Below are 8,414 nucleotides of genomic sequence, written 5' to 3'. Positions count from 1 at the left end.
TACTGCTTGCCCATCATCACTTGATTTTAAAACTCATTTCTCTAGCTTTAAAAAATTTAATGTTATACATTTTACCCACTGGGTACCCATTGGGTATAGGATACCCGATGGGTATGGGCACGGGTGTTAATTTATGCCCATGGGTATTGAAGTGGGTGGGTATAGAAAGTTTCTATGGGTATGGGTTTGGGCAGAAGGAGGTTGTACCCAGCTATACCCTACCCATTGTCATCCCTAATTTTCGCAGAAATTGAAAACTAACTCCTAAAAATTAGACAAATTGTAGAGTAATGGACCGATTAAAACGAATGCAATCAAAAAATTCCTACTAACAAACAACATCCGAGCACGAAAAAGTCGCATCCGACGCAAACACGAACAAACAGAGAAAGCTCGTCCGCCAAATCGCTCAATTGGAAAGATTTTAGTCGCTTTTTCTGTAAATTACAAAGAATAAAGGTCAAATGAGATCCAGAAACAAATTAAATCATCCCGCAACACCCGATTCCACACAAAACACACGGGCGGACTGCCAAAAAATGAAGCAGTTCTTCCATGAAGCATTGCGGTGCTCATTGTAAGAAAGATGCAGTGTGCTTATCTTGTATCTATATAGTAGCACTATTCTATCCTGGAATCAGAATAGTTATTCTGATCATGATCCGTCTTATATAGGGCCCGATGGATGTTCCTGAGCCGAGCAACCCACCTGACCAATACGAGGAAAAGAAGCCCAACCCACCTGCTCCTACGATCCCGTCCCCTATCCTTCGAACAGCATGACGCCGCAACCACCGCCTCCCTCCCTGGCTCGCGCCGCCGCCGGGCCCCGGCCACAAATCGCACTGCCTCCCTACCCCGACCTTCAACCGCGCCGCCGCTGCGTCCTCCCTCCCGTGCCGCCACCGCCACCACCCTCCCCACCTCGCCACCAACCGGCGCCCCGCCGCACCCCCGACCCCAACCGGAGACACCGCCTCACCTCCTTCCCGGATTCCGCGGCATCGTCCCCCACACGCTGCCGCTGACGACGGGAGCAACCACCGGTGCGGGTTGCTCCACCACCTACTGGCCTTCACCGCTCCCCTCCACCAGCATCGGCCCCACCCCAGCCATCGAGCGTCGGCGTCCCCCATCTCCCTCCACCTTCCTCTGCGCGTGATGGACGCATGGCACGGGACCGTGAGCTCACCGGATTCCTTCCCCCTACAGCCAGCGCCACCACCTACATCCGGCGCCATAGTCGTCCAGGTCGTTCACCTTCGCCGCCTCAGGCCATGCAACTCCGCCCGTGTGAGTGCGCGCCGCACCTCCGCAGCTTCTCCGCTTCGAGATGGCAGGTGACCTCGTTGATGTCTGAAGCTACTTCCTCCCCCTATCCTAAAACTGAAAATCCATATCAAAGCGTCGATTCCTCCCCCTGTCCAGTCTTGTATTTGTTCTATAAGTGATTTTCATTGATGTCTGAAGTCCAGATGTATCTGCAGGTGTAAAACACTCGTGATTTTGGTCCATTGTTTTCAGTTTCACAAGCCGCAGCCCATGCGCCGCCCCCAACCCGCCCCAACCGATGATGCCGCTTCTGCCCTGCCCCCAACCGGCAATGCCGCCGCAGTCCCGCCCCCAATCGAGCACCGCCCCTGCTCCTTCAGGCGAAGGGCCCTGTCTCGCGTGCCTTGTTCCACTAGCCACCGGCTCCGTCCGCCGTCCTTTCTCTCCTGAACTTCTTCTCCGTCGGCAGGGACGAGCAGGGAGCTGTCATCCATGTCGTCCTCAGCCACCATCAGCTTGGGAAAAACAGTTAATTGCTGACGCATAGGTCCAACGCCGAACCAGGCAAATGTGCGGCTGAAGAAGTTCAAACAAGGGGCGCGGAGCAGCTGGAGGTCAGCAAGCATGGGGGTGAAGCTAAAATGGAGCAAACGCAATCTTTGCGCAGTGGCGCACAAGCCCTGAGCAGCGACCACGCATGATGCGAGCAGCTTGAGAAGCAATAATACTACTAGAGACGGAATCTCGAGATGACTGAAGTCCAACTGTTGCGTTGGACAAGGTCCATCAAATTCGTGGTTGACAAATTCAACCCTCTCAGGTTGTGCCTATTATTTTTAATATATCTCAAAGATGAATGCATATTCCATTAAAAAAATGAATGCATGTATTGACGAGAATACCTCCAGGAAATTCAAACATTCGTGGTTCACTTAGTGTTTGAAGCTTGGAAAAAGAGAGAATAAAAATTGACGGTAAAAAACAAGCCAAAATGCATTTTAATCAAAAAAAGTGTTTGCCCAAAGATAAGCTATAGAACTTCACAAAACCCAAAAAAGCCTATATGTTAAAAGACAAAACAGTGACAATTTTTTCCATCGTCGAAACTAAACCAAGAAGTTCAAATTTAAAATACATAGCAGGTCAAATGTTTATAAAAAACAGAAAATTTTGTATCTAGAAAATAAAAATCAAGAAGTTCAAATGAAATAACACATGACTTTGGTGTTTATTTTTATAAAAGAACATGGTTTTACCGTTTCAAAAAATGGAAAAGAAAGAAGTTCAAGTGAAAAAACAATCTGATATTAAAAAACAGAAATGACTAGAGGAGATCCTCCCGAACCTGTTGAAAAAAATACCCGGTCTTAAACTACCCAAACCCACCCCGCGACCCAACTGGTGATGCACGCCACCCCTCGCACTATCCACCCCGACCCACCTAGCGACGATGCCGCAGCACCGCGCTTAACCGGTGACGACGACGTCGCCTCGAGCCCAAGGAACGACGTCGTAGCCCTGCCCCCAACCGATGATGCGTCACAAACCGTCGCCAATTGGAGATGCTATTGCATATCATCCCTGGATCCCGGCGCCGTCGCCCCCCCCCCCCCCATGAGCTACCACCGCCGACGGCAGCACCCATGCCTACGCAAAAGAAGCGCATGTAAAAGCAAAATAGTGAGTTTAGCAAAATTAAAAATTCTAAGAAAATGCAAGTTCAACCAGGGAAACCCCATAAGTTCGATGAACCAAAACCCCAAAGTTCATATAAAACAAGTTAGGTTCACACGGACATCCCCTACACCCTTCGCCCTTGAAGTTCGACATGACATGCTCTGTGTAAATCTAAAAATATTTTTTATGGTAGGAAATTACTTTGATTTCCATTTTTATGTAAAAAAAAGGTGAGCAAATAAGAGCAGAAAACAAATATTGATGTGGTTTTTTTATGACCATATTTTCTCAAATTCTAGAAAAAAAACCTAGAAGATCAAATTTAAAAATATGAAGCAGTTTAATGTTTCTTTCCACATATTGTGTTTCTTTCACATGTAACCAAACCGAAAAGTTTTGCAATTGCTACTCTTTGTTGTGATGTCCAAAAAAGAATTGAGTTTTTGTTGAAGTTCAAATAAATAAATATGAGTTGTTCTATGTTAAATAAATAATTGAAAAAGACCCAGGAAGTCCAAATTAAAAAAGGAGCAGTTCGTTGTTTATACAAAATTCATATTTTTCTTAATATTAAGGAATTAAAAAATAAGAAGTTCAAAAATAAAAAACTAGAAGTTCAAATTTTAAAAATACAGTAGTTCAAAAATTCATTAAAAAGATTATCACCATTTCTAAACTAAAAGTATCTAGAAGTTAAAATTCAATTAATGAACCGGTTCAATATATATTACAAAACTAGGATTTTCTCATTACTACTAGAAATAAACCAAGAAGTCCAAATTCAAAAAATAGTGCAGTTCGATTTTGCTAAAACAAACTTAGATTTTCCTTGTTACTAAAGAATAAAATGATGAAGTTTAAATTAAAATACAGGAGTAGTTTGATGTATACGGGAAACTCAAATTATTACCTTTTCTAAGAAAAATAAAACTATAAAGTTCAATATACAAAAAAAAGTTTGATGCTTATTTAAAAACATATTTCCTTTCTAAGAATATGACTAAGAAGTTCAAATTAAAATAATAGAGAAGTTCAAAGTATATAAAAAACTCAGATTTGTTGCAAGAAGTTCACGTGCACCTCCGTGCATGGTTCAAAAATTATATTGTAGGACGTCCGACCTCCAATTACATGTTGTAAAATGGCAAAAAATGACGTTCGACCTTCAATTGCGTGTAATTCGACGTATACACAAAAATGTGATAGAAGTTCATAATGAAATCAACGAGAAGTTCAAGTACTACAAGGAATGCATTTCAGGTGAGAATAAAAGTAGCGAAAAATAAAAGCTTAAAATATTTGTTGAAAGAAGTTCAAGTGTTGTATCCGGGGAAGTTCAAAAATTCTTGCGAGAGAGGTTCACCTTGTATTTCCATGTTCAAAAACACAAAAAAGAATTATTTTTTGCGTTCTAAAATAATTCTCTCAATCCACAAAGAAGTTCTGTTATTATTTGGGAGCAATTTGATTTCAAAAAGAAAAATAAAGAATTCAAATTATAAAAATGGAAAAAAAATCATGTACTACATGGTGTGTGTTTAATATGAGAAAAATGAATTAAAAGGAAATGTCCAAATGTTTTGTTGTTATAAGTTCAAGTCCTCGGTCGGAGAAAGTTAAAAAAATTATTGTGAGAGAGGTTTGTACAAAAGGAATATCATTTGTGTACAGAAGTTCAACGTGAAAACAGTAGGAAGTTCAACTACTACACTGAATGAATTTCACATGAAAAACTTTTAAAATCGTCGCGAGTATGAAAAAAATGATCAACATGGGAAAGTTGTGTGTTTACAGCAGCTTTCCATCGGTATATCACTTGCTCAATTCCGTTGAGTGGATGGAGAGCTACGAGCAAAATAAAGCACGTGAAAAACAGAGTGAAGTTCAGGTAGACATACCGAGAAGTTCAAGTTCTTCATGCGGTGCATTTTCGAAGAATCTGTTTTGCGATAAAGGCAGAACACATGATCTCGTTGTTTTCAAAATTAACTTGAAAACGACTAGGAATCAGAAAAAAAAACCATCTACATGAAAAAGTTTCGCATTTTCCGTAGCTTTTCAACGGTGTATTATTTGCCCCATTCTGATAAAGTTTGTATAAGTCACGGCCAAAAAATGTTTTAGCCATTTTAGAAATTGACTCAAAACCATAAGGAGTTGGGAGAAACAATATATACCAAAAAGTTTCGCATTTCCTCAAGCTTTCCAATGCCATATCATTTGCTGCATTCGGACGTACAGATAAAATATTAGCCTGAAAATACGAACTCGGTGGAACTTGTACCGTCTTCTAAATTACTTTTAAACCGTTCAAAATTAGAAAAAACTTTCAACATGGAAAAGTAGCGCATTTTCATAAGCTTTCCAATGCCATATCAATTGCATCAATTGGATTAGCCATTTAGAAGTGGCATCGAAAATATGAACTCGTTATTCGGTTTGCAAAATTTTACGATTTTCCAAATTACTCTTTAACCATAGGGAATTAGAGAAAACTTTCAACTTGTGGAAGGAGCGGTTTTGCAGCAGCTTTCCAGCACCATATTATTTGCCTCATTCTGATAAATGGCTTAGAAATGCGATCGAAAATACGATTCACATTTTTTGTATGAAGAAAAAACGGTTTTCAAAACTGCTCTTAAACCGTTTACATTTTGCCAAAATTTTAACTTGGGTCATGATACTCGCGTCCATAGCTTTCCAAGGGTATATCGCAAGCCCCATTTGGGCAATGTTTGCGGAAGTTCAACCTAGCACTAGGGGAAGTTCAGGTCGAACAACTCAGGCGGTAAAATTGCAACAGAGGCATGTTTCATCACGACCCGAGAGCAAATCCGCCAATGAGCGAGATTCCTAGTTAAAATGGGCATTTAATTGCTAAAAACCGTTTGCAGATTACACTTACATCACATAGAACACGATTGACCAGAAAAAATCGCGCGGGGAGACACGGTTGCGAAGATAGCCCGAAGATTGGGTTCCTACAGAGGCAAGTTCAGGTTGTGTAACTCAGGAAGTTCAGGTTGTGATAGAATAATATTCTGATCCCGTGATCAGAATAGTGTTTATGTGTGTGTGTGTGTGTGTGAAGGAAGTATTTAAATTTGATCAAACATTGAAAAAATACACATTTTTTATGATGAGGGAGTACCTAAATAGTTAAAGAATACTAATGTTGATCTATAATACTACAGTTGATGAACAACAAATTCGGTACTCCCTTTTTCGTGTGCAAAAAGAGGAAGCATGATAAATAAAAGTTATATTATGGTCCATCAACCACCGACGACCGTTGTTGTCGTCAAAACGAGTCATCGACGCACCGATGTCGCCACTCTTATTCCAGAACCAGTCTAACCCTCTCGGTGATAGCCGAGAAGTCATTGTGTACCAACATTAGTATTTCCACATAATGCGCTGAAACTCCACTACTATATTAAATAACGCAACTTCAGCCCTTTAACTTGATATTTGATCACATATTGGTCGAGAATTAATACGTTGTAGTTCATAGATTTTTTTACTTGGGCAACTTTGGACATGCTAGCAATTGCATGTTCATAGTATTTGGTGTGTCATACTTTATAAGAATATAATTTTCTTAGTTTAGGTACCCGTTGGTAGGCCCCGACAATGGAGGAGGCTCATAGAGGCCAATGGGGCTGCGAAAAATGAAAATTTTATTTTAATACTAAGCAATGGCCTAACTCATGACTAAACAATTTTCCTCCCAGCCCAAATGCAATGACACACCCTCAGCCTTTCTCACGTTCGTTTCTCCCTTCCCCAAGCAACACATTTCTATGTGATTTGCCTCCATTGCTATTGAAATTCGATATCCTCTTCCCAAGTCCTAGTTCCACAAACTTGGTATCCTCCTTTTCGGCTGCTCCATTGAGACTCCAATTTCCAACCGATGTTGTGGCGCTCGCTTCTGCATGCCACCATCGTTGATGCCCATCTCGTCATCTCATGTTGTTGCTGTGCTACACGCCATCGATCATCCCCGACGGCTTGCTGCTGCATCTGTATGACCCCGCTGCTGTTGTCCTTCTCGTACTGTTGTTGCATCTGCATGACTCGATGCGACACCGATCAATGAGCTGAATAGTGAAGTGTTGCTGAAGGACTAAAGGAGCAAATTGAGATATGTTTCAAAGATATTTAGATTGGTCAGAGTGTGTAAAATTCAGTTGAATAAAGTTGATTCGGAGATATTCAGATGGTCAGATGGTGTGTAAATTTGATTACCCATTTAACATTATGCACCATGCCATGTTCATGTAAAATTGATTCAAATGTTAACTCACTCATGTTCTGATTGTATCAATTAAAAGTACAATGCAAAAAATTAACTCAGGAAAGTACTAATGATATTTGAATTTTTGTTTTAGTTAACAATGCTGAAACAACACATCATGTAGTCCTTTGTCAAAAGAAAAGGAGGTGAAGAGACTCTTGATTGTGTATTCATGCATAATTTTCTTTTAGTTTAGAATTAGCCTCCATTTGGTTGCTTGTCACACTCCGCCACTGAGCCAGGGTAAGCTCAAGACCTGATTAAACACAATACTAGTACTATCACACCGAACTTTGAGCATATACAACCGGACCCCTTAAATCCACCCTATATGTCTGGGCGGATGGCCCGGTCAGTGATCGGTCGGGAAAATACAATCCAAACGGCCCCCTCAAACCGATCCTATACTCCTGAGTTGCCCGGCACCCCTCAAACCCTGCCCATTTATGGGAGGGGGGATGGGGAGGCACAAGCACGCCCAGACGCATCCACCACGCCGGACTGAGGGAGGTACCCACGTGGAAAGCTACACATCCGCCGAGCACCGACACCAGTTTGGCGAGGACACATTCGTGGTGTCGATCCAGCGCACCCCTGAGGGGCCAAATCCGGTTATTTAAGCCGTGCGGCGAGGCAACCCTAGCCCCATCTCCATTACCCTCTCTTCATCCCGTTCGCGCAATCGCTGCTCCCTCCTCTCTCTCTCTCTTCCACTTCCAAGTCCGAGCTCGCCCTTGTCCGCGAGGAACCGATAGAAGATCATGTATTATAAGATGCGCATACCTGAACGCTGGGCGGAGATCCAAGCCAATATGCGCGTCGCGGAGGAGGCATGTTGCGCCGTCGAGCTTGCGGCGATGGAGGAGGACGAGGAGATGCTGGAAAAGGAGGTGCTGGAGGAGGAGGAGGAGTCGGGTGCCGATGATGAGGATGCGGCCATGGAGGAGGACACAGAGGATGCGCGGGGTTACAACTTTGCTATGGCGAAGGCGGAGTTCCAAAATGCCGAAGCCTAACGTTTGAGGCAAAGCAGGCCGCCATCTTGATTCAGTCCAAGCAGGAGGTAGCAGCCAACTATTTGTCCTATCCACCTCGTGGACTTGGCATTGGACGAGTTGTTCTGGTCCTGTCGAACGATGATGAGGAGGAGAAGCTAGAGGTGCGG

The 8,414-nt window shown here is 42.7% G+C and overlaps 1 long non-coding RNA gene across 1 annotated transcript; it reads left to right on the top strand.

Moving 5' to 3' along the window:
* The first annotated feature begins 698 nt into the window (after positions 1-698).
* LOC120966382 (uncharacterized) lies at positions 699-2,207 on the top strand. Its single transcript, XR_005759936.3, has 2 exons — positions 699-1,340; positions 1,488-2,207. It is a non-coding gene; the product is annotated as an uncharacterized lncRNA (long non-coding RNA).
* The last annotated feature ends 6,207 nt before the right edge of the window (positions 2,208-8,414 follow it).

Source organism: Aegilops tauschii, chromosome 6, assembly GCF_002575655.3.
Source record: "Aegilops tauschii subsp. strangulata cultivar AL8/78 chromosome 6, Aet v6.0, whole genome shotgun sequence".
NCBI classification, from domain to species: domain Eukaryota; kingdom Viridiplantae; phylum Streptophyta; class Magnoliopsida; order Poales; family Poaceae; genus Aegilops; species Aegilops tauschii.
Note: the sequence above shows the minus strand (reverse complement) of the source record. Positions and strands in the feature narration are given on the sequence as shown.